This window comes from Vicugna pacos, chromosome 19 (genome assembly GCF_048564905.1).
Source record: "Vicugna pacos chromosome 19, VicPac4, whole genome shotgun sequence".
In the NCBI taxonomy this organism is placed as follows: Eukaryota; Metazoa; Chordata; class Mammalia; order Artiodactyla; family Camelidae; genus Vicugna; species Vicugna pacos.
Window position 1 is genome coordinate 44401464 of NC_133005.1, and position 25185 is coordinate 44426648.

General features: G+C 54.1%; 1 long non-coding RNA gene across 9 annotated transcripts in view; it reads left to right on the top strand.

Annotated features, from left to right (window-relative positions):
* LOC140687484 (uncharacterized) overlaps positions 1-25185 on the top strand; it is a 388836-nt gene that overhangs the window by 280349 nt on the left and 83302 nt on the right. The window contains exon 1 of one of the 9 annotated variants that reach the window (XR_012061881.1): positions 8386-8421. The exons of the other annotated variants lie outside the window; for them this stretch is intronic. This is a non-coding gene — a long non-coding RNA (uncharacterized lncRNA). Of the gene's footprint in view, positions 1-8385; positions 8422-25185 lie in introns of those variants that run through there. 9 annotated transcript variants of the gene reach the window in all.

Below are 25185 nucleotides of genomic sequence, written 5' to 3' on the forward strand. Positions count from 1 at the left end.
GGACTCCGGGTCAGCCAAGTCCCCTAGACGGCCTTCGGCACTTGGGCCTTCCCTCCCTGAGACCCTCAGCGAGTCCCCCAGCCCAGGAGTCTTCCTCCCTCTTCCGGTCCACAAGTGGTGCTGCCCCCCCCCCCCCCCCCCGCCCCGCCAGTAGTAGCCAGAGTCCTGACCTTGGTAGCAGCCGCGGGTAATGACAAGCAGGAGACCAGGCTGCTCCCAGCCCCCTTCCCGCCTCTGCCCCCGACCGTAACAAGCTCCTCTCTGGCCTTGCTCTGACGGCATCTTTGGTCATCCCCGAATGACCATCTTTCCTTTCCGTATTTCTTCTCTGTGTGACTAATGCCTGGTTGTTTATAGTCCTCTGAGTAGCCCCAGGGCTGGCGGGGCAGAAGGGAATATCTGGTGTCACAGCAGGACAGCCTGGGCCTCTTCCAGGCTCACCGCCCCCCAGCCCCAAGGCGCCAAGGCAAGTCAGTCAGTGTCCCCGCGGCGCACTTCCCTCCCCCGGGAAAGGCGGGCGTGGCGGCCGCTCTGCAGGACTGGCTGAGGAGCTGGAGCAAAGCACGTCAGGCCACCAGCACAGGGTCTGGACCAAACGTGCTCAGTGAATGTACCCATGACTATCCTTATTTCCAGACGAGTGCCTGGTGGACGTCTGTTCTAGCGCAGCTGGAGAAGAGTCTGACTGTATCAACTGCTTTAAGAAGATGTTCCCCAAGCCTGGCCCTTGGAATGTGTTCATAACTGTCGCTCTGGGCAGTGGGGGGGCCATACTTCCCACCTTCACTTTTTAAAATGTAGTTTTTGGATATTTGTTAAAAGGCAGCAAACCTAGGTGGAAAAAGTCAGATCCCGATGTAGGGCTTGGTGTGTGCCAGGTACCGTCCTGATGCTGACTGTATTTCATCTGTATTTAATCCTGTAGGACTATAATTGCTCCCATTTTACAGATAAGATAGCTGAGGTTCAGAGATGTTAAAGCATTTGCCCTGGCACACAGCTTCTAAGGAGCAGAACCAAGATTTGGACCCAGGCGTCTGGCTCAAAACCATCACACTCCATCCCTTGCCAGTTGCCCAAGGTCAAGTCTGCTGGTGTCCAGGCAACACTTGCTAACTGCCCTTCATGTTAATGTTGTTGACTGATTGGCCACCACTCTGTGCTGTGCATTTTGCCTGAATATGTCAACCTGTATCTGTGGCATTATTCAACTTTTATGGTGCCTAAAATATTTATTCTGCACAAGTTTCTTCCCCGCAGACCTGTGGCCGGAGGAAGGCAGTGTTAGCAAAACACCAGCAGTGGGAAAACCACTCAGACTGTGAGGCCCTCGCACCGGCTGGAACCTCTAAAGCAAAAATTCTGAAGTGAGGAGAAACATATGCAGATTCCGTTTCTAAAAGATCCAGGGCAGATCAGTGAATAAGTGGTGTCCAAGGTGAATGGGTTTTGGAGTAACCTAATTCAGTCGCACCCAAATATCGTGAAAAACGTAGTTTTCATTTTTATTCCTTGGCCACGTCCCAAACGGAGAAGCAGAATATTCGTATCCTGCTATGAGTAAACCCAGAGTGGAAACAGAGTTGGTTCTGTACCTCGTGTGGGGGTGAGACTCAGAGACATCATTCCAAGTTTTAAGCAGCTACGTGCTTTAGAATAAATCCCCCAAAGCACGATTTCATGAAACTTTTTTTTTGGAGCAGGTCTTCTTTTACAAAAAAAAAAAATGCACATGCAAAAACAGACTTTACGTTGATATATTTTATTCTCATTAACTTATGCATAAGCAGATTTCCCTAATTTGTTTTTTTGTTGTTCTGTATTAAAGCAAAGTGAATATGAATCAGATTTTTATTATTTCTTTAAGCAACTAATTCACCTTGGAGCACTTTTTTGGTGCTGTCTATTTTAATCTAAGCCTGCATTTATATTTCATGAACTCCTCTTGGTGCTCCATCAATATATTATAATTTTAAAATGTCTCATGGTCAGGTACGTTTAGAAAATGCTGATCTAGAACTCTCTGAAGTGTTTTCTTGTCCTGTAGAAAAGAGGTAAGTTTTTTGTAGCTGGGAACAGTTCCACCATCTGTTTTGATGATATCGGGTTAACGATGGCATGGAATGGGCTATAGATATAAAAATGATTAAGAAAAGGGACCTACAAAGAAAATGGTGTCCTTGGGTTGTACCCTTGGTGAAATCAGAAGCCACTGGAGAGTTTCATAGAGAAGAGACAATAACTGACTTTGAAAGATTCTGGCCAGGTTGGAAGAGAAAGTGGAGAGGAAGGATGGAGGCATGGCGGAGGCAGGGGGGCGTTGCAGTCAGTAGGCAGGAGAGGTCTGTGGCTTGGATCCAGGGCGGTGGCCGCTGGTGAGGAACGGTCAGATTCTGGGTATACTCCGGAGCGCAGGATTTGCTACAGATGGGACAGAGGGTGCATGAGGGAGAGGGGGGTTGAGGACCCCTCAAGAAATTTGACCTGAAAATGTGTCAAGATGGATTTTCCATTTGCGAAGATGAAGACGACTTTGGTTGAATTTGAGGGTGATGGATGAAAAGTCCCATTGGAACATTTTAAATCTGAGTTGCGCCTTAGCAATCTCATTGTGGATGCTGGTGGGAGTCTGGAAGTCAGCGAGAGGAACTCTCCAGAACTCCAAATAAAATCAGGGCTGTTAGTGTATAGATGATTTGGCAATAAGTTGGATGAGATCCCTTGGGAAAGTGGTTTTCAAACTTGGCTGCACACAGCAATCACCTGGGAAGCTTTGAAAACAGTCTGATGCCTCTGTGCCACCCAAGAGATTCCGATTGAATTGATCCAGGGAGCATTGAAGGTTTTCACAACGCCCCAAGTGATTGTGAGCTGGAGTCAGGACTGAGAACCACTACCCCGGGGACCTGCTTGAGAGAAAGAAGGAACAGAACTGAGCCCTGAGCCCGGCATTCCAACATTTTTAGGAGTGACCAGCAAGGGAGACCAGAAGGAAGAAAGTGGAGAATCAAGTAAGTCCGTTGTCCTGGAAGCAAGTGGAGACAGGGGACAGTGGCCAGCTGTGTCAGGTCCTGCAGACAAGCACCTGAGGACTGAAACAAGACCACTGGGCTCTGCCGCGGGGAGGTCCTCGAGTCCTTCTCACGGGCAGTTTCGGTGAGTGGTAGGGACACTAGCGTGATGGGAAACGTTCAGCAGAGAAGGGACGAGAGGGACGTGATACAAGTATAGACAGCTCTCTGGAACGTTAGCAGAAAGGGGAAAAGCTAAGTGAGCTGGAGGGGGAGACGACCGGGAGAGTTCAGGAGGCGTTCTGTTCCTTGGGTTTAGATGGGACTCATGGCATTGACAGGTTTGATGTTATGCAGGCGACCCACGGGAGTGAGGAAAACTGCTGAAGCGCTGAACCTGGGTCCCGGAGTATTTCAGAGGGAAGGCCAGTGCCAGAGTCGGGGGGTGGCCTTGGATGAGAGCACGGGCTGGTCACCAAAAGCAACAACAGGGAGGGCAGAAGGCAGGGGTCTGTCTGCACACAGGCCAGGGGCTGTGATGGTCGCAGGACGTGCAAGTCCTCTTCTGACTGCTTCTGTGTTCTCCGTGAACCGGGAAGCAAGGCCTTCTGCTGTGAGTGGGGACGGAGGAGGTGTCGCTGTTTCAAAGAGAGGAAAGAAGACGTAGAGTGATCCTCCGGTGGGGGGGGGGGGGCCCAGACCCGAGCACACACCTGGTTCAAACTGAGAAGGCTGGGCCCCAACCCCCTGGTTTCTGATTCCACAGAGGCTGCCGATGCTGCGGGCGGCGGGGCCAGCTCTGAGGACCGGCGCACTAGGGCTTAGGGACCCGCCAGGGTGCTCGTGGCTTTGCTTTCTCTTGGTTTCTGGTTGAGGCCAGGTAGGGTGGTTGCACTGTCCTTTCAGGGGTGCATATGCAGGTGTAGGTAGAGTTGGATCTGACCAGAAGGGACCTGGTTAGGTGAGTGCAAGGAAGAAACACATATCCTCTGTTCCTGGAAAGCCTCTAGAAAGCTGGCTTTAATAATGAAGTGAAAATAAGTCGCCTTTAATAAGAATTCCACCAGGCAGGGCCGGGTAGGATATATGCACTGACCTGTGTATTAATAACCACCGTGTCACAGCCGCAGGGACTGCCAGATAAAGGAAGTCACAGCAGCTCTGGCCAGTAACAGCTCCCGGGGTCACCGGGTCTGCCTGAGCTTCCTTCGACTTTATCAGAATTGTGAAGATCCTGCATATGTATGGCCCGTAGGTGCGCACGTATGACAGGTTTTCACAGTATGGGAAGCTATGGAAGAGTCACTTGCGACCCCGTATTTCCCTCTCTCAGGTTCATTTTTCTCACCATCGATAAAGTGTGATTAATAGTGTCTACCTCTAAGGACTGCAGTGATGTAAAGCGGGGCCACTAGCTGCTGTCTCTGGAGGCACGCGGCTCAGTACCGGGAAGGCAGTTACCTACCTGTGCGCACCTAAGCCGTGTGGTTTCCGCTACCCTATGTCATTCTGGGCCTGATGCTCCTCGGGGGTCTTAATGGTCTTGTCCAGTGGTCTCAGAAGGTGGTAAATGTCCAAGAGTGGGCCCGGTGAATGGAAAAGCAAAATGGAGTTGCTATTGTTAAAAGAGCTCTCTAACGTGGACCTGGGAGGCCACAGAGGAGGTGTGCCTTCTGCACATCTCAGCCTGGTGGAATCCGACCTTTGGGCCTGATGGAGTCATTCAGAACACCTGCCAGAAACTCGAACCACTTATCAGACCTTTACCCTAAAATAAGCCATGATAGTCTGTCCACTTGTCAGACCCTCCCCTAAAATACCTTGTGACTCCTCAGGACAAATCCTTTGCCACTCACATCAAAGGCAGTCACAGTTCTCGGCCAGCAACTCTGAACAGCCTTGTGGCTTTTTGTCTTTATAAGCCCCTCTCTTTCTCTGAACACTCTTTTGGGGTTACTTGAATCTGTGCCTCCCCAGTGGCAGTTCTTAAGCCCCCCGAAAACTATTTTCTTTGCATCCTTCCTCCTTCATTCTTTTTTAGTTGACAGCCCCAGTTCTCAATCTCCTCTTGCTCGAGAAGCAAATGAAGGCTCCCAACAAAATGGCAGCTGGAGATGAGAAGAGAGGAACTTGGAAGATTCAAAGTGTGTGTGTAGGTGTATGTGCGCTTTTAAATTTACATACATTGCGTCTCAATTGCTGTTGGTCACAGCATCTTCCCAGCTTTTAGATTAAAAAAAATGGATCTCACATTCTACCCCAAACATGCAGTCTCTGGTGATAAAAAAGCTTCTGAGCAAGCTTGGCTTTGGAGCCCTCGGCCCTCTCCCAGTTAATGCCGTTAGCTTCCAGATGGATGGAGTCAGAGTCACTGCCTGGCTCCTTAATGAGTTTCCCATAAGTCGGGGCCGCTTCGTAGAGGTCAAATTGGTAACCACGAAGAATGAGCACCACTGCCATGTAGAGTACGCGGAGTGCACCTGCAACTGCCAAATGGCTGCTTCACCGCACTTTCAGAAAAACTGGCACTTCAAGCACTCCTGACGGCTAACTTGAAAATCAGAGATTATTATGGTCATTGTCAGTGAATCAGGATATGAAATCTGTTGACGACATACTTTATACATTGGAGAACTAATTCTTGATTATTTGTTGCTTTGGATTTATACTGAAATTATCTCTCTTGAAGCCTTTCCGGTGGTGGCTTTTGGTCTTGGATCTGCACTGTGCAAACTTTAAATACTCATTGAATCCTCTCTGATTCCCCTCGGGCTATTTCCTCTTAAAGACGGAGGTGCAGTGTGCTCAAATTTCTGGTCTTTGCATTGATGAAGGTTCTGGCTTTTTAGGAGTGTGGCTTGGAGCTAGGATTTGAGAGTTTGGGATTCTCTATGTGCAAAAAGTGATCAGAAGCCTCAGGATACTTTGGAAATTTCCTGTTTGATTTTTCTTTAATTGGGCGAAACAGGTCAGAGAAAACAGTCATTGGGTAAAGGGGCACGTTTGGCTCCATTCGGGTTCCTTCCCTTCCGCGGCCAACACTGTCAAACCTTGCTGTGAAAACTGCCTTACAGCGATCTTCTGTAACATTTTGTCTCAGTGACGCGTATTCTTTTAGAAACCAGTTTGAAAACGTTGCGTATCTTCTCTGGCAGTTGGCTGGAGAAATGCCTGAACAAGAGGAATGTTGTTTCATGCAAATTCCAAGTCTTCCTAATAAGCCTTAAGCGAGAGGAGGCCCCTTCAAAGGGAAGTGAGAAGAGGATGATCGTTTTTCTACGGCAGAGCTCCAGTCCTGGGGATCGGCACCGCCAAGTGCGATGACGTAATCCGCAGTCCTCGTGGTTCTGGTTGATGATGCGTTGCTCCCAGTCACTCACTGCCCTTCCTGTGACAGGATTACACGACCTTGTCCCTGTTAACACCAGGCTTGTCTGCCGGGCTTGCTTTGGCCAGTAAGATGTGAGCAAAAATGGTACATGGCGTCCCTCTAATCATGGCATCAAGCCCACGACGATGCCCACGTCCTGTGGGAGGCTCTGGTCCCTGTACTGTCCCCCATTGCCAGCTGTAGAACGGGAGTGGGGTGGGGGGTGCAGGGCTGCAGAGGCCTGTATCATCGCCAGCCCCTGAGATTCTGGGCCGGGGGGGCGGTCTTGTGACCACTTCCCAGCCAACAGAAAACTAACACAGTGACAAAGTTCATTTTTATTGAATTAGGTATTATTCCAAGTGTGCTTCTTCTGTTAACCCATTCAGTCCTCACAGCAACGCTACTGTTCTCCTTATTTAGAGGTGGGGTGACTAGGACCTTGAGAAATTACCTCCCCCCCCAGGTGAGCAGGTAGGAAGTGACGGCGCCGTTACCACAGGCAGGCAGGCTGGACGGTCCGTGTGCACGCTGAGCCAGCAGCCGATCTGCTGAAGCGGGCAGGACAGCTTCTGGAATAAACTGCAGTCTGCCCCTTGGATTGCTTCAAAGCAAAGTCTCCTTAGAGGAGTGAAATCACGCCACAAAAGGGAAGGAGTGGGAAACCCAGGGGCCCAGAGCCTGGCATTGGGTTTGGAAAGCGTTTGGAGTCTATGCCACGATTAGCAGGACGCGCGGCGAGGGAAAGTTCCTCCCAGCTCCCGCGCCGCACGTTTGCAGAGTGTTAAATTTCACAAAGCCCAGCAGGCGGCTAACAGAGTTACCAGATCATACCCAGGCATCGTTTTTCCTTTACTGTTTGACTAGTTTGTAATAAGATTATTCTTCCCAAGAAAAAGCACTCTATTCTTCTAATAAACTTATAATTTTGAAGGAATATTCGATTTACAGGAAACTGCAGTGACTGTACAGAAGGGCCCTCTCTGTCCTCCACCCAGCTTTCTCCAGTGTTAACATCTCACGTGGCCATCGCACCTTTGTCAAAACTGAGTGCTTAGCTCGATGCATACCCTTCCCTAAATTCCAGGCTTTAGTCCCGTGTCACTAGTTTTCCTAGCAATGTGCCTTCCTGCTCCAGGGTCAATCCAGAATCCACTTTATATTAATGTCATCGCTCCTTCATCTTTCCGCTCTCCCCACGTGCTCTGTGGGCATGTGGTGGGTGGGTTCCTGGAGGAGAAGCCAGCAGGAGGGTGGGGAGTCCTCCTATCTGCAGACCCCAGGGCCTTTGCACCCTCAGCTGACCTGCTATTAGCCTTTTGCAACAAGTTCAGAAGTTCTGCTGCTGTCTTCCTGCTGGCTTGCGCGGCATCTGCTGCAGGTAGCACCTGTTCAGGCCCGCTGCCCCCTGCAGGCGCCTGTCTCTTTCCAGGTCCCTGGTTGGTTATTTGCTCTGCAACCTCAGTTCTCTGATGGGTTCAAGAAAAGTCAAGCACTTGGGAGTTTTTCCAGCTTTTTTCTTGTCAGTGTGGAGAGGACACTCAGTCCAGCTCTCCACAACTCCAAGCAGAGGCTGGTTTCGCTCTGTCCTTTCAAAAGAAAGCACCTCTTTGCTCCAGAAATATCAGCATGTGGGTCCTCGTTTTAAGAGGCAAGTGGACAAATGCCCAGGATTATGCAGAAGGGTGTTGATCAAATCTGACCACTAGCGAAGCCTTAGAAACGTTAGGGACGTTCTCAGATAACAGACCTAGAGGTGCAATGCCAGATTTGAATGCTGTGCGCTGCTCACAGTGACCTGTAGCTCTGGACCGTCAGCGTGGTCATCGACGTAATGGAACAGATTATTACGTGACAATTCCGACTCCAAATTGTGGCCTAGTCTCGGATCCCGATTCCTTTAACTTGAGCGGGTTCCCGCGTGAGTGCGCGTGCACGTCTGCCCGTGGGCGTCTGCCCGTGCCTGAGCGCGTGCACGTCTGCACGAGGGCGTCACCGGCTGTAACTGGAAACGCTCAAAGCGCTGGTGGCGGGGCTCTGGCGAGTATCTAACTTTATGCTTTTCCTTAGGGTTTCTGAGAATATGTATTCGGAAGCGAGCCTGTGTTTCGAATGAATGCGGTTAGGAAAAAGCAGTTTTCAGAGGCGGGAAGGCCAAGCGGCCGCTGTTTCCATGTCGGGGACAAGGGCGCGGACAGGAGCCGGTGACAGCGCGATGCCCAGCGAGCGCAGGATCGTCCCTGTGATGGATGTCACTGCCCCGGCGGGGAGCCCCTGGGGCCGCGTTACAGACCGAGGCTGGCAGCGCCTTCCCCCGGAGGGCAGGTCCCCAGACCGCGGGTCCAGGGGCCGCTTTGCCGCGGAGCCGCCACGTGCTTCCCCCAAGTTCAAGTCCTCAGAGCTTCAGTTTCTCAGCTTTCACCAGTGGGACTCGTAAACCTCCACGAGGTTACTGTGAGGGTCTCCAGCAGTGATGTGTGCGCAGCCCCCCCTCCCCCCCGTGCGCCCTGGTGTGGAGTAAGCGCGCGGTGAGGGCAGGTAGTGACCCGCGTTAGCCGTGGCCTGCGTCTGTGTGCGGTGAGTCCAGAGACGTTAGAGAGCGTGTAGTCCACTCAAGGATGTATTTCCCACCTGGGCTCCCGGCTTGCTCACTTCTGGAAATTTCTGAAAACCCTCCATCTGGGGCCCTGGCCCCTGCTCCATAAATGTGGTTTTAACTCCTCATGAGGCTGGGGGAGGGCGGTGCAGCCCCCTGCTGCTGCTCAGGGGGTGGGGGTTGGGGCACAGCTCCCCCCTTGGCCTGGGCAGCGCCACCAAGAGCACCCAGCTGGAAAAGAAAAACCCTTAATTGTCCTCCCTTTAGAAGCAAAGGTACAGATACCACGCCCTCTCCTGTCCCCCACAACTCATCCATCAAACCCAACAAATCTGCTTCAGGAAGCAGAGATGGTTAACTTCATCTGGGCTTGGACTCCTCCACAAAGGCCACTGTCAACAGCTACCACGCTGGCAGCACAAACAAGGCAGAAAGATGTCCCGTGGAGGAGACTCGTGGCGTTCTAGTCCCAGAAGCAGTGGGATGTGGGTCAGGTTTCACCATCACAGAAACCCACAGCACAGTCTTCCCAGCGTCCTCCAGCTCGCCCAGGCACTTGCAGTGCACAGTTTGACACAGAAGCCACATTTGAGGAAACAAATCAGATGAGTCAAATTGGCAGATGTTGCCCAAACATGCCCGTTTTATTTGTTTTCCTTTTGAAATCCAGGCAGCTCAGGGAGACAGCAGCTTATGTGGTCAGCTAATCTCTATGCTGTGCATTCCCTAATGGATTAGTTTTTTAAACCACTCTTTTTTTTTTAAATAGAGGTATGAGTGATGTGTAACAGCTGTACATATTAAATGTATGAATCTCAAGGAGTTTTGGGGTAAATGTAGTCCCATTAAACCACGGCCACTGTCAAGGCCACAGACACATCCATCACCTCCCAAAGGCTCCTCCTACCCCCTTTATTACCATTATTACTAATTTTGTGATAAGAACACTTAATGTAATATCTACCATCTTGAAAAATTTTAAGCATACAGTACAGTATTGTCAGCTGTAGGCACTATGCTGTGTAGAACATCTCTAGAACTTGCTCGTCCTGCATAAGTGAAACTTTGCACCTCGTGATCAGCATCTCCCAGTTTCCCTTCCCAGCCCTGGTGGTCACCATTCTCCTCTTTGCTTCTGGAGCTTGAGTATATTAGAGTTCACTTACAAGTGAGGTCACACAGCATTTGTCTTCCAATGTCTGGCATTCACTCAGCACAATGTCCTCCAGGTCAATCTGTGTTGTTGCAAATGGCAGCATTTCCTTGTTTTTAAAGGCTGTATAGTATTCCATTTCAAATATACTACATTTTCTTCATCCGCTCACCTGTCAATGGACATTCATGTGATCTCCATATCTGGGCCTGTTGTGAATGAACATGCAAAACGTGCAGTGAACGTAGGGGAGCAGGTGTCTCTCTCAGAGCCTTAGTTCAGTTCCTTTAGATAAATAACCATAAGCAGGATTGCTGAACCCTATGGTGGTTCTGTTTTTAACCTTTTGAGGAATCCCCATATTGTTTTCCGCCGTGACTCTGCCAGCTTACACTCCCACCAGCGGTGCTTCAGGGTTTCCCTTTCACCATAGTCACCGCAGCTGTTTTTCTTAAAAACGGCCGTTCTAAGAGGTGTAGGAGACACCTCAGGGCGGTTAGATCTGCATTTCCCTGGTGATTGGTGATGTCGGGTACCTTTTCCGGAACCTGTTGGCTATCTGTCTCTTTGGACAGGTGTCTGTTCAGGTCATTTGAACATTTTTTAAGAGGGCCCGGAGCCTAGATGTGCTGTGAAGTCAGTGTTTACGTCCATCACTCTCCTTTGCCCTGTGGGAGAGTGCGGGGTGGGGGACAGCAGTCTGGGCCTGTGAGGGCTGGGGGGGTGGAAGGGGGGCGACGTGGGTGGAGTGGCTCTCCTCCTGCCCTTTTCAGGGTAAGGAGGCTCCTTTCTCTTCTCCACTCGGGTGCTGCAGTCTCTCCCCTGGGATCCAGAGCTGCCGTGAAGGTGTGTTCACATGTGGATGGTTGTTTATGTTTTTTTTAACGTGAGGAGGCACAGGGTGCGACCTCCCATCGTGTCATGGTGCTGCTGTCCCCTTAGCCGATTCCTTCTATAGCCGTTAAATCACTATCCACCAAATGGAAAGCCCTCATTAAAACAGGTGGAGGACAGAGATCACTTCCCCTGCTTTCTGGATTTCTCGGCCCCAACAAGTAGATCAGACCCCAGTTCAGGTGGAAATGTATTACACGACGATTCAACACAGAGTGTGTGCGATGCCGGCATGCCACAGGGAGGGCACAGCGCGGAGGGGTCTGCTCCCGGCCCAGGGTCGCAGGCACCAGGAAACCTCCTCTGCTGGGAGCGGTTTGACCTGGGACATGTCGATCCTCTGTGGCCTCCGTGTAAAGTCCTCCTGGCAGGACACAGATGGACACGACAGGGGCAGGGTATGGAGGTGGGATGGGAACCAGGATGCTTTCTGGACTCCAGAGCAAGGCGGCAAAGTCAGGGACAGTGAGACCAGCCGCCCTGGGAAGTTGGGATGGGAATGGAACAGAGGACGGAAGGCGGCTGACGCAGGATGAACCGCGGGATGACAAGTTCGGCCTCTATTTTCAGCCCAGGAAATGGGGCCAAGCAAGGGTCAGAGAGCTTGGTTAGGAGGCTGTTAAAATAAACCTTGACCAGAGGCTCTGGGGCTGGTCCAAGACAGCAAGAGGGGAGACGGGAGGAGGAGTGAAGAGGCCCGGTTGGGCGGAAGGGGAAGGGTGAACCACGGTGAAGGACCTCAGGGAAATGCGCGGTAGCTGGGGAAAGTCAATTTCTCATGTTTGATTTGTTCTAAAAACAGGCACATGTGAAAGCACGGTGCCTGTCACAAAGCAGATTGTCAACAGAGAAATACATGCTGATGGAGGGAAAGATCGGTGAGGGGACACCCTCAAGAAAGATGATTGTGCGGTCTGTTCTGAACCTGATGAACTGGGGTGAATCACACAAATCAGTCAAATGCAATTATGTAAGGTTTCATTTTCCATTAGTTTTTTTTAATGCATTTGATCTTAGAAGTGAGTAAAACTTCAAATATTTTAAAATGCCAAGTAATTTTTTTTCTTCAATTTTCTTCCATTAGTCCCTTCCAAAAAGTCTAGCTTGAAATACTTAGAAGTATTTCAAAGGCTCAAAAAAAAAGTCTGACTTTTAAAAAGTCGGTAGAAAGAGAAGGACTCCCACCAGAAGCTTCTGCAGCTAAAGAGCAAAAATGTGTTTGAAAAAATTGGTGACGTACCCAAGGCTGTTCCAAGCATCCAGCAACTTGGATGCAAAATCCCTTTGTGTTGATGAGCCCTCTTGGCTGACAATACAGTAACTAGATTGCGTTTTAAGAGAACACCTTGCATCTTAAAACTGTGAGGGAAACGTGAGATGAAACTGCTCATTAACGGTGATGAGGCAGTCTGGACGAGCCCTTAAACAGCCCGGCCGAGAAGGCAGCAAGTCGGAGGATCAGAGGGCGGGCTGGCCGCTCTGGGCAGCGGTGCGGGGGGCGCCCGCGCGGGGAAGGGCTTAATTAGGGCTGCCAGTCACACTGACTGCCTGCGATTAAATGGCGTGAGTCAGCAGGGCACGTGTGCGCCCAGTGTCGGAAGCGTGAGGGGCCAAGGGCGCTTGGTGTCTGTCGGCAGATTCTTCCCATCAGCAGCTACACGAGTCGCCTGCTTTCTCCGAACGGTGGGCCCTTTGTTTTACCAGCATCAGACCCTGTGCTGGAGGAAGCTCCCCAGAAGCCTGATCTGACTCCCACGCTTCCAAGGTGGGGCTGAGGGAAGTCGGCCCCGAACCAGCGCCGCCGTGTCGTGCTCCCAGCTCCTTGCTTCTCTCCTGACTGTCGTCAGCGTCCGGCCCCCCACGGCCCAGGCCCACTCACGCTGCCCCGCTGGTGTCGGGGAGGTGCTTCTGTCCCTGGTCGCCCTGCACTGTTCTCCACCCCATGACCGGGGCTGGGCCTTGACCGAGAAGCCCGTCGCCGCCACCACTCCTCCCTCCTCCACTGACCGTCTCTTCAAATCTGCCTGAGCTTGGGCAGTGAGATCTGTCTCAGGTCCTTTGAGGTGAGTCCCCGCCCTGCCCCAGGGAGACCAGACCCCCCCTGGGCAGCTCGGGCTTCTGTTGCTGTGGTTCCAGCACTGGTGCATTCTGCCCAGGGGCCGTCTGAATCCAGCTCACAGATGTGCTCCCAGGATGCAGATACTCCTGCTTGGCTCCTCCCTGGGGTTGCCACATTATTTTTCAAAGCACTCTGTATTTTCAAAAATAGTTTAAAATACAGAGTAGGCACCCAGGAGATGGTTATTGGGTCAAAGCAAGTACTTGTTGATGGACAGAATCAAAGGTCCCAGGGAGGGAAGCTGCAGAGGGTTCCAGAAGGTCTCTTTTCATCTGGGCGGCTTGGCTGGGATACCAAATAAAGCAATAAAAATGTTAATCTTCCCAGGCCCTCCTTCTGCTTCACAGAGCCTCTGAGGCTGTGACAGCAATAAAGTAGGTGGAAAAGTTAAAGGGGAAAACATAAATTAGGTCATGAGAGGATAAGGAGACGGATTTTCAATAGGCTTCAACCTTCAGAGTTGGGAGGGCCTAAATTAAGTGGATCATACGAAACTCAATAAACAAGGATTGTAGACGGCAGATGATTTATCCCATTATAATTTGAATGGAACTCGAGCATCAGTAACACCCCTGACCCAAAAGTTATTAAGAGGCAGCTAATAACATGAGCTGAACCGGCACAGCTGGGCTGACACTGCTGGCACTCAGGGCCCAGGCATTCAGGGCTGGGGGTGATTGCCTGAGAGATGAACTTCATCCTTGGTGCCACAGAGCAGAACTCAGGAGGAGAGGCAGCCGGCAGTGTCCCCAGGCCACGCCCAAGCCACCAGCCTGCGGCCCGGGGCCCGCTCACCTGTGACCAAGGCGTCCTGAACAGCCCCCTCAGCCTGGAGAAGCCTGAGACACCTCTCTTCCCAGGCGGAGCTTTCTGGCCTCCCTTTCCTTCGAGCATCTGCTCTAGAAAACTTACAACCGTAAATTCTTTCTCTGCCCCTTGGCAGATTTCCCCTGAACCCCTTGTCCATTTGACAACCCAGGACGTACTCTTCTCAAGGACCTGGGAGCCACCTCCTTGACATGTAAGCACGTGGGGAGCCAGCATCTCGTCTCCCGGTCTCCAGAGGAGAGGGGCCGCCCAACGTCCACAGGCGCCGCCTGCACGCACAGGCAGCCCGTTCCCGAGAGAAGCATCTGCGGCTGGGACTCAGTGCGCCGCACCCTCCCACTGGCCACCTCCCCTGGGCTGGGCGCCGTTGCTTTCCCACTGGCTCGCCCTAGGGCTCAGAGCCCCTCCCTCCTGGTTTTGTTTGCCCTGGACTGAGTCCTGCTGACTAGTCCTGCTGACTAGTCTTGAGTAATGTCTTGCCTGTTGAACTCTGGTGCAGTTTTTACTTTGGAGGCATCAGTGAAGCCATTTGCACCAAGCCCCGGTGGGGGCGCTCAGAAGCCCCCGGCCGCCTTGCGTGTGTGAACACGTGTATGCCAGCCAGTCATCCAGGCCTGTTATTTCTGTTTGGATCAGATGATTCAGACTGTTCATGTGTTCAAACAGGGAAAAACAGACCAAACGAATCACACAGCGGGGCCCAGCAAGTCTCGAGAGGCCTGGTCCCACGGCCGCCTGTGTCCCAGGGCGCGCTCTGCCCCACGCGTGCCTCGCCGCAAGCCCCTCGGTGCCGGGCTTCGTCAGCCACCTTGGTCATTTGGTGTGATAGGCTTTCTGCTTTTCCGCACCGTTCGGGCATCACCTGGGCGGGGGCGGGTTGTGTCACAGCAGCCAAGGCCCTTCTGAGCATGCCTCCAGGCTCCGTGAGGCCCACACTCCTTAGTCCTACGAGGCCCCCGGGCAGACACTGCCGCCCCCTCCTCGCTGACGAGGAAGCCAGGTTCAGACGGACCCAGAGTCTTGCCCGAGATCACGTGCGTGGACACTGCCATAGCTGGGATTCGGCCCCAGGCAGCCTGGACCCCAGACTGCACGATTTTGCAATGGGGTGTCACAAGGACTTGATTTTAGGGAGCAGGGTTTGCAGAGTGAACGTGAGCCCAGGGAGGGCCGCCAGGTCGCAGCAGGGCAGTTGAGTCAGAAACCAAGTTCCTGAGAGACTGGAGGGGCCTCCTGCTGGGGGGAGAAGGAGCTGGGCGCTGTACTGGGGCGGGCAGGGTGTCGACTGGGAGGCGTGGCAGGGCCGGTGAGCTCAGCTGTCCCGTGGAATTCTGCGGGGCTTGAGGACCCCTTGGCTGGTGCAGCACCAAGGGCCCCGAGCTGTCCCCCTCCCACGAGGACATCACTGAGCCTGGAGCGTCCGGGGTTTCAGTGCCTCGGCTGCTGGGAGAGAACTAGGGTCACCCAGGCATGCTGGTGCCAGTGGGGGCCCAGTGGCTGCAGGGACAGAGTGGCGGCGGTACCTGGTGGGGGCGTCCTGTTTGTGAGCACAGGTGAGCGCCACCGCCTGTGTGCTTGCAGGTGCTCTTGCTCAGGGACTTTGTAGGGCGCTGAAGAGCACAGGAGCCCCTGAAGCTCGTCCTCCTGTTGTTCCTCTCTCTCCTCTGCTCAGTAGCCAGTGAGGCCTGGGGAGGCAGCTGTGCTGTCTCTGTGTCAGCAGTGCCACCCCCACCTGCCAAGAGTGGAACTCAACCACAGGGATTCTGTGCCTCCCGTAGGTTAGGCCAAAGCCCCCGCCTCCTGGGTGCTGCCCTTAGAGGCCCTGGGTGGGGTGGGATCTGCTGATGGAAGCTGGAATCTGCCAGGGCAACTGGGTGTCAGTCAGTGAAACTACTGCCTGTTCGTTTGATGGGAGAAGATTAAACTATTCTGCTCCCAATAGCGGCAGCAGCACCCCAGCCACCGTAGTGGAGAAGCCGTTTCCACAGCTAAGGCGTGCCCAGGATGGACGCTACCGAGTCATTCTCATGATGTGTGCATTGAGTTGCTTATTTTTTTCCCAAAGAGAGGCAATTCAGCTAAGTAATTTAGTGGTAGGAATAAACTATGAATTTAATTTATGTGTTCATTAATTGTACAATTAAACAGAATACTAATTGACTGTAGAATTACAGCTAAATGGAACACTGCACCGGGGTCATTAGTCCTCGTCCTGTTGTTCACCGTGAACATAAATTTTGGTGGTCTCATCCTACCCAATTAGGTTTTGTTTGGCTTTATTGGAGCATAAATCATGCTTCTAGCACGAAGATTTAATCCCCCAGTACAGCTGGTGTGTTACTCCCTTGTTGCCAAGGTTACCTCTTTAAAAGAAAGGCCATCTGCTCAGAGTGGTCGGGACGGGTGGCCGCTGGGTTATCCTGTGGTCTCCCAGGTGCTCTCTGTGGAAGGGAGGGCGGAGGCGAGAGGTGTAGGTCAGTGGTGACAGCACCTGGCTTCTGCTCCCGTATCCAGGAGGGGCCGGGAGCCCGGGTGGCGTGCTTGCAACTTCTGCAGTTTTCACCTGGAACGGCCACTTTGACACAGCAGTCCCTGGGAGCCCACACGGGCTCCTGGCTCCAGTTTGGAGGAAAACTGACTGGCAGGAAGGGTGTGTGTGCAGGAAACATGGCGTCTTTTCGCGGACGTGAAGTGCCTGCGGTAGCTCAGGACCACTGACCGCTCTGAGCTGCTCCGTCAGGAGCTCTCGCCTGGGGCTGATGCCCTGACTGTGAGCCGGAGGGTCAGGCCGTCCTCAGCTGGGCGCACGGGCTGGGCGTGCTTTTCCCAGCTGCTCAGAAAGGAAAAGGGGGAGGCAGGATGGATGTGGTGGCCCCCTAATGACCCTGGAATGTACCTTCTCCACGTGAGGGCAGCTGAGGCCGGGCACAGAGCCCCGTGCTCGCACCCAGTGAGGCACCAGAATCTCGCAGGGGTGCAGGCAGCTGGTCAAGATGCAGGCTCCCGGCAGAGGGGACCTCTCTCCCAGAGAGCATAAACTTCAGGGCTCCTCCCCGGGCACAGTCCCTGAATGTGGCATAAAGTCGGACGTGATGCAGGCTGAGCCCAACACCTTCTCCTTACACAGAGCTTCTGCAGGACCAAGTCTCTTCAAGTCACCCAGCAAATATCAGGGTGTGTCCCAGGCACTGTGATGGGCACTGGGGATACAGCGTCTGACGAGGCAGACTGGACCCCTGCCCCGTGAGCTCACAGCTGAGACCACGGCCATGGGGAGCGTGGCTCAGGGCCCTGGGCGCCTTTCAAGGGCCATCGGGTAACTCTCCTCTGTCGGCCCTGACACGGCTGAAGGGGAACCCAGCGGTGGTCCTTGCATTAACTTCCTGTGGCTGCTGTGACAGATGACCACAGACTTGGCAGCCAAAGCCACCTAAACCAGTCATCTGACAGTTCTGCAGGTTAGAAGTCTGACACGGGCCTCCTGGCCAAGATCGAGGTGTCAGCAGCACTGGCGCCTCCCTGGAGGCTTCGGGGAGAAGTCCTTGCTCTGCCTTTTCCAGCTTCTGGGGGCGCCTACAGCCCGCGGCCCCTTCCTCCGTCCTCAGAGTCAGCACTGGTGTCACCCCACCTCTGCTGCTGTCCTCGCGCCTCCCATGCTGACCCTCTGTCACTTAAGGACCCTGTGATGGCTTTGAGTGCGTCCAGATCATCCAGGACACCCTCCCAGCTTGGGGGCTTTGGTTAGACCCAGTCCGCAAAGTCCCTTTTGCCGTGTTGGGTAGCCTGGTTCCAGGGGTGGGGGTGAGGACTTGGGGGGGCTTTCTTCCCACCACCCTCCTCGGGGGCAAGCGGAATGCGGGGATGCCTGCCCTCAGACTGGGGGAGACAGATGCTCCTAAGAGGCTTTAAAACTACGGGGTGTTCCCTGTTCCCGCCACCCCCAGTCTGCTCCAGTGGACACTGAAGTGAGAAGCAAGACGGCAGGAGAGCCGGAGCGCTGGAGGGCAGGGGTCCTGCCTGCGCCCGCCCATGGAGAGGGCCTGCTGGAGTGGTTTTTGTTCCACATTTCGTTGCATTATGTAGACCGCTGAGCGGCAAACTCCCGTGGAGACGAAGTGCACAGCGAGCGAGTTGGAAAGGACGGCCTTTCAGGAGATGCCACCATCCAGGGAAGGGGACTCTGCTCAGGACGTCATGCACTTTGCCATGATGTGTTGATGAAACAGGGCCTCAAGCTAGAAAAATTTCCGTGACTAATTTCCGTGAAATATATGATCGGCATGAGATGTCATCGAACAGCTTGTTGGTGTCGGTGACTGAGTGTCGGTGACTGAACGTCGGTGACTGAGCGTCGGTGACTGGCCCTGTAACAAAGGGGAGTCCAAGCTCACGTCTCAGAAGCGTGCGCCCCGCCTCCTTAGCGCCTTCACTTTGTCCCTGAGCACTGGGCACCTCCAGGCACACTTCGTGACTTCCTCACTTGTTTATCATCTGTCTCCCCAGCGAGGCCGGGGATTTTGTGCTTTATTCCTTCTTCCAAGAACCGGAGAAGGGACTGCTATGTGGAAGGCAACTGACAAATATTTGTAGAATGAGGAAGTGATTCATGTCATATGATCGGTGCACTGTATTTTGCGTGAGAGAAATAATCTCTATTACAGAATTAAACCTGGGTTTTGGTTTTTTTTTTTCTGTTTGGGGGATACGGTTTTTTAAAAGCGCAAGTCAAACAGAGATGCTTTAGCACCTTCCTGAGTTCCCAAATCAGGCCAGGCAGTGGGGGCTGGTCAGCCTCCTCCCCTCACCCAGCCTCTCGAGTTCCCACTAAGATCTTCATGAAGGCACAGAGGAAAATGGAGACTTCAGGTAGCTCTGGCAGGACGCTGATGAAAAAGTTAAAAAGATAAGATAAAAGGATAATTATAGAAAAGAAAAGCAGTGCGAAGAATTGTAAGTGTCTTTAAGGAAAGGACCAGAACTGCTGAAACAGCTAATTAGTGATGGCATCATTACGGAAGAATGGCTGGCAGCGTGGTAAGTACCTCAGCATGCAGGCCACGGGCGTCCTCCACATCCCAAGGGAAGTCGCCCAGAGGGACCAAATCAGACACATTCTGGCAAGCACGTAAAATGATTAAAAAGATAAACTCGAAGGCCAGTTGGAGGAGGAGGAAATCCGGCCATACAAAACCAACGCAAACGAGCGTGCGCTCAGGTTGCTCCCCGCCCGCCCGTCAGGAGGAAACAGCCCCGGCTGCAGGTTACGGGAGGGGGGAGGTCTAAGCCCTTGCACCCGAGTGGGGATGGTCCATGTGCGGGGCCGATACCCAGGCCGCCTCCTACCTCCACGTGCTCGCGGACTTCGCCACCCAGAGACCTTCCTCTTGGCAGTGTTACCACGATGTCTGCTCGGCCGCAGGAAGAGGGCAACTTGGCAGGTGAAGATTCTGTTGGGGACCTGGAGAGGCCCGCTCCACAGCCCGCGGCAGCCCCCCGGAGGCCCTGGTGCATCCAGCGCGGCGTCCCTCACGCCGGCCCCCAGAGCTTCTGGCCGCGCCCCAGAGCCATGGGGCCATCACTTAAACCAAGTCACTGCGTCATAAATTGCCATCTGTCACCCCGAGAGTCGGGCGCATCTGCCTTGCAGGAAACCAGGTGAATCTTCCTTTCTCTCTTCATTTTTGCATTTTCTCGGTTTCTAAAAGAAAAAATCTTTCCTGTGAAAACAACCAAAAAAAGAAAAAACTCCACAGAAAGAGATGAGGCACATTCTGCGGGTCACAGCGACCTGACACCGGCTCATTCTAACGTTCGGTCCTGACTGGAGCAGGAGCGCGGTGTTTTTGTGTGGCTTTACAAACCTCCTCAGAGGCGGACTTGCGGGTCTTCTCCGATGCGTCCCTTCCGGGTCACATCGGTCAAATACATCTTTAACAAAAAGACTGAAAAATGACTTTTCAGCTAAGAGAGCTGGGACGCTTCGGACGCTGACTGGTCGTTGGCAGAACAAGCAAACACACAGAACAGGTCCGGCCCCCCGCCGCCGGCCGCGAGACGCGGGGCGGGCCTGCTTCGCTGCTCGGAAGCGGAGGTGGCAGTGCCTCCCTCCCAGCAGCAGCCACAGAGCTGGCGGGGCCTGAGGACGGGCCAGAGAGCCGCCCTCTCCAGCGTGGGCCCGGGGCCGTGGAAGGGCCGGGCTGGGCGAGGGACGCGGGCCTTCACCTCGATGTCTGGGGGAGGGGCTGATCTGCCTTGTTAGCCTCACACGTCAGCAGCGCCATCAGCCGGCAGCCTTTGTGCGTCAGGAGGTCCCCAAGACCACCCTCAGGTCCAGCGACTCACTGGAAGGACCCACAGAGCTCAGAAAAGCAGTTGTACTCCCGGTTACGGGTTATTATGACGTCAACGTGCAGATCGCGGTCGGCCGGCGGGAGACCTGCAGGGTCGGGGGACGAGCAGAGCAGGCGTGAGTGCCCAGCGGTCTTCCCTGCGTGGAGTCGTGCACGACGTTTACCTTTCCCAACAGTGATGTTGGACAGCCTGCGGGAAGCATCGCCTCCCGGGGAAGCCCACCAGAGCCTGGCGGCCAGGGTGGTCATACGGCGGCTGACCCACCGTGGGCGGACCTTTCATCTCTCGTCCCTGCAGAGGCCGAGCTGACGCAGCATGGCCCACGGTCCCCCACGTACCCTGTTGCTGGCACAGGACGTCTCGGATGACCCCAGGCCTCAGGTAGACGGAGTCGCTCTTATGAGGTGGACAGTCCAAGGCTCAGAGCTCACCCCTGAGGACCTGGGCCCAGGCTAGTCCCTTCTGACGCGAGGTTAATCTCACTGTTTGAAAAACTCAAGACGTAAGTCATCAAGAACCATCAGCAAAATGGTGGGCAGGGCTCCAGGGCCCTGGGGGAGCTGGTGTGGGACCAAACGCTGACATTTCTGAGAGCTGTTTTGTGTCCCACCAGTCAGGCTGCGGTTGAGACCTGCTGTGGGCAGAGGCCCCACTAAGTGCTGAGAGGTGACAACTCGGACTTCCTAGAACTGAAGGTCTAGGCCCGAGGTCAGCACCTCTTCCTGCTGTAAACGAATGTTGCTTTGCAGGCCACATGGTCTCTACTCACAGGTCATAGGGGATCAGGAGGCAGGCTGGGTGTGGTCCATGATGTGTCGTCACCCACCGGCAGACAAGCCGGAGAGGAGCGTGTGGCTAGTGGCCGGTGAGTGGGGCAGACATGTGGTGGGAAGTCACACGGCAGCAGGGGCAGCTGAGCAGTCACCCGGGGGCCCATGGGAGGAGTCTGGATGGAGGAAACCTAGGTGGAAACTTTCAGAACTGTGGGTTTCCCTCTTCTTCCTCACGCTGTTGTTCAAGATCTAATTGAGAAATACCCGGACGTGGGCCCGTGAACAACCGGAGATCCACACCGTGTGCACGAGTGATGCTGGCTCCGCTGAGCCGGGAGCGGCCACTGCTCACACTTGCTCTTGGCTGAAATAGCTGTATTCTTTACAGCGAAAACTTTGAAAACCAGGCCTAGAGGGAGACAGAAATTTCTGGATATTGTATTGCCTTTAATAAGCTGCTCACCCTGCTCGCTTCCTGAAGATGGAACCATCAGTAAAGCGTCCCCCTGAGCAGGGTGAGAGGCACAATTCATTCGGCAGATGTGTGTGGTGCCCACCGTGTGCTCGCTGCCCTCCTGGCCGGCCAGCGCTCATGACATTGCGCAGTGATGTCGGGAGTGGCCGGCAGGGCCTCCAACTGGGAGAAAGAGCAGGTCAGGTCGTATCGATTTCACGGGACGTTTGCTAATAGGCTTCACGCACCCAGGGCTCACCCCGCGTGGCCGCCTGGTGCCTGACTGACTTCAGTCTGTGGCTGTTCCGTCTGCCCTGCTGCCTGTATCACACGAGGAGGGCGCGTTCCCCAGCGTCCACTGGATAGCATGCTCACTTCCCGCTTCTGATACCCTTGTGACGTCTGCCGAGGCCCGATGAAGCCAGTTGCCCGCAGGAAAGGTGAGATCGACCCCGGCGGCACCCCACCTGGAGGTGGTCAGCAGAAACCGAGTCCCACCCTGAAGTCCCACTCCAGTGTTCACAGTGTTCTCGCTCCTTGGAATTCAGAGGGATCGGAGACCTAATTACAGTTTTTGCTCCCGCGTTGAGCATTTACTCCAGTTACGTGGTCCATAACTCATCGTATGTGGATTTAAACACTACTTGGGGACCTTCCATTTTTCTCCATCTCTGAGGCAGTGAGAATTGCATTTTTTTTCCATGGAGGCCCCTTCCCTAGAGCCTTCTCTCTGCCGGCCTGGTGCTCCTTCTGGGTGAGCCTCTCCCTCTGTCAGAGGAAGAACACGGCAGCCTTAGCAGGTGGCTGAGAGCATGGCGTCTGGGTGGGACTGTGGACTGTGCCGTGCATCCCTAGCTCTGGGGCTCATCGTGAACTTACTCACCTCCCTGAGCCTCAGTCTCCCCATCTGCAAAGTGGAAGTAACATGGATACTTATTTGAAAAGCCCTAAGGATGATGCCTGAAATTAAGCAGACGGTGAAGGAATAATCCGTAAAGGAACCAAAGCAGTGACAGCTGCGCATCCCCAGGGCACATTTGGGGAAGAAAGCAGAGAAAAGACAAGAGGCAGAGGCTGCGGGCACTGCATTCGGTGTGGAGCCCAGAGCTCTGCCCCATGGTGATCACCGCGTGTGAGAAGTGCCGCCCGCCTTCTTCCCTGGACCAACCTCCTCGTGCCGCGGTGCTCCCGTCGGAGAGGCTGACTGCCGTCTGGGTCAGGAAGAGAAGCCCCACCAAAGGGGGCCGGGGCTGCTTCCGAAGCTCCCCTGAATGCGCATTCATCACGAGCCAAGCCCTTTGGCCAGGACAGCAGGTTGGAGCACGTGGGCAGGTGGGTTATCTGCTGAGTGTTCTCCATCTGGCTGCAGCCCCCCTCCCACCCCATCGAGTGGACATCATCCCGGGACAGCTCAGACCGGACAGCCGGTGAATTCAGCCTCTCCGAGGCCAGTTTCTGGCGCCAGCGCCACTGCCACTCAGAGCCTCTGTCCTGGGGCCGCTCTCGTCTCCCAAGAGCGTGGCTGACAGCTTGCCGCCCGGCCTGGTGACACACTGGGGGCGGCCCTCCCACCCCCTTCTTTACCTCCATCTCCCGTAGCTAAAGCACCTGGCTTTCCTGTCCTCTCCTGAGACTCTGAGGAGGCTTCTGTATGCTGACATCAAAGGCTCCTCCGGACGCCCAGTGTGGTTGGCCAGCTTCCCACTGGCAGGGGCAGGACGAACGTGGAAAAGGTCACCGAACAGACGGAGCAGTGGACGGCCAGCAAGTGCCCTGTGAGTGCCTTCCCTTTGAAGATCACAGCCGATTCCGCCAACATGTTACCCACGGTCAGGTCCTGCATGAGGATGGGCTCAGGCCGCACTCAGGGCCCTGTGGAAGCGAGTGTCTCAGAGGTCAGGGCACCTTCTCTGCTGCTCATCGCTGCCCCCACCAGCAGTCACAGCCTCACCTGCCACTGGGCAGAAGGCAAAACAAACAAAAAATACGGGGTTTGTTCCTACCTTTGAAAACATCGCAGAAAGTCAAAGGAAATGTTTCCAGGCTGCACTACACACTGAGTAATGCCAGCAACAGGCAAACACATGAAGACCATCAGCCCCGGCACCTGAAACGCAAACGGCCCCCACGTGGCGTAGGCTGTCAGCGTCCCCATCACTGAGAACAGACGCCCCCTTTACCTGAAGGTCCAGTGACGGGCAGTGGGGAGGTCCCGGAGAAGGGATGTCCCCAGGGGAAGAAGGCAGGAGAGGAATGATTGAATTCCGACACTGATGCCGTGCGTCACGGGCCAGCTGGCAGCCTTGCTGGGAGGCTGGATGCCCCACCACCCCGCTCGGCAGTGGAGGTTCTCGTTCAGACGTCCGTGCTGACCTCTTCAACAGCTCAGCGAGGAAGCAAGAAAGGAGAGCGGAGGTCAATGACGTACTGTTGCGGAGGGCGTGGGACCCATGAGTTCCGCCCCACCCCACCCTACAAGTGACAGCCCTCTGTGGGCAGGAGGAAGCGGAACTGACCTGACTTCGTGTGGTTCCCCGACAGGACTCGGCCAGTCCTCACTATGCTTTCTTGGTACGATTTGTATTTGAGGGTTTGTGCTAAGTCAGTCCAGATGGAAAAAGAGAGAAATACGCTAAAAAAACAGTGATGATGAAAGGGAGGGGCAGGGAGATAGTCGTAATGAAGACGCAGGGCTGGGGTGAGGGTAATGCTCATTTCTCCTCCTGCCACGGTCCCCCGTGTGTAAGCAGACAGCTACCTTGGCTGGGGCCAGATTTTGACAAGGTCCCAGAGACTTCTGCAAGGACGTAGTTGCTCCACAGTTTGCTGTCACCCCAGGGACTAGTGGGGCATCGGTAAGAGCCGCCCCCAGACAGCGCTACGGCAGTTAGCACATCTGACTTACACTGGGTGCCTCCTGGGAAACTAAACAAACAAATGGATGATAAGCTGTCCCTGGAACACATTCCTGGGACATTGGCTATAAATCCACCCTCTTCTTTTGCAAGCAGTGTCAAACATAGGTGGTGGCATTGATTTACCTGCAACCTAAAGCCTTAGAAGTGTCATTTGCAATTTTGCTACTTTATTTGGGGTGCCCACTTTTCACTCCAAGCCTCACCAAATGTGTGACAAGTCCCCGGGTCGTCTAAGATAAAACGCCCCATTTCTCTGTAGAATCAGAAACCTCTCCTACTCAGGGCTTCACTCCTGGGAATGAGGCCCCTGGGCCGGCAGTGTCAGTGTCACCGGGAGCTGGTTAGGCAGAATTTGGGGTCCCACCCGGACCTGCTGGCGAATCCTCACGTGTGTTTTATCCAGATCCCTGGGGAATCTGCTGTTGTGCAGGGCAGTGGGAGCCACGACGAGCCCTGCGTGGCTTCGGGCCCACTTCACACTGTGTCTGATCAGCTGCCCTGTTTCAGCAACGAGACCCCCACGCGCGGTGCCCCGTGAGCCAGAGAGAAGTCCACAGAGGCCAGTGGCTCGATGGATGGCACACAGGCAGAACCCTGCCTGCAGTCCGTCATTTTGGGGCTCACCTTACAACACCTTCCCTTTTCTCCATACCGTGCGCTGAAATGTGTCGCAAAGAGCCCCTCTAAGAAAGGCTGATTTCGACAGGGAGAGCCTAGT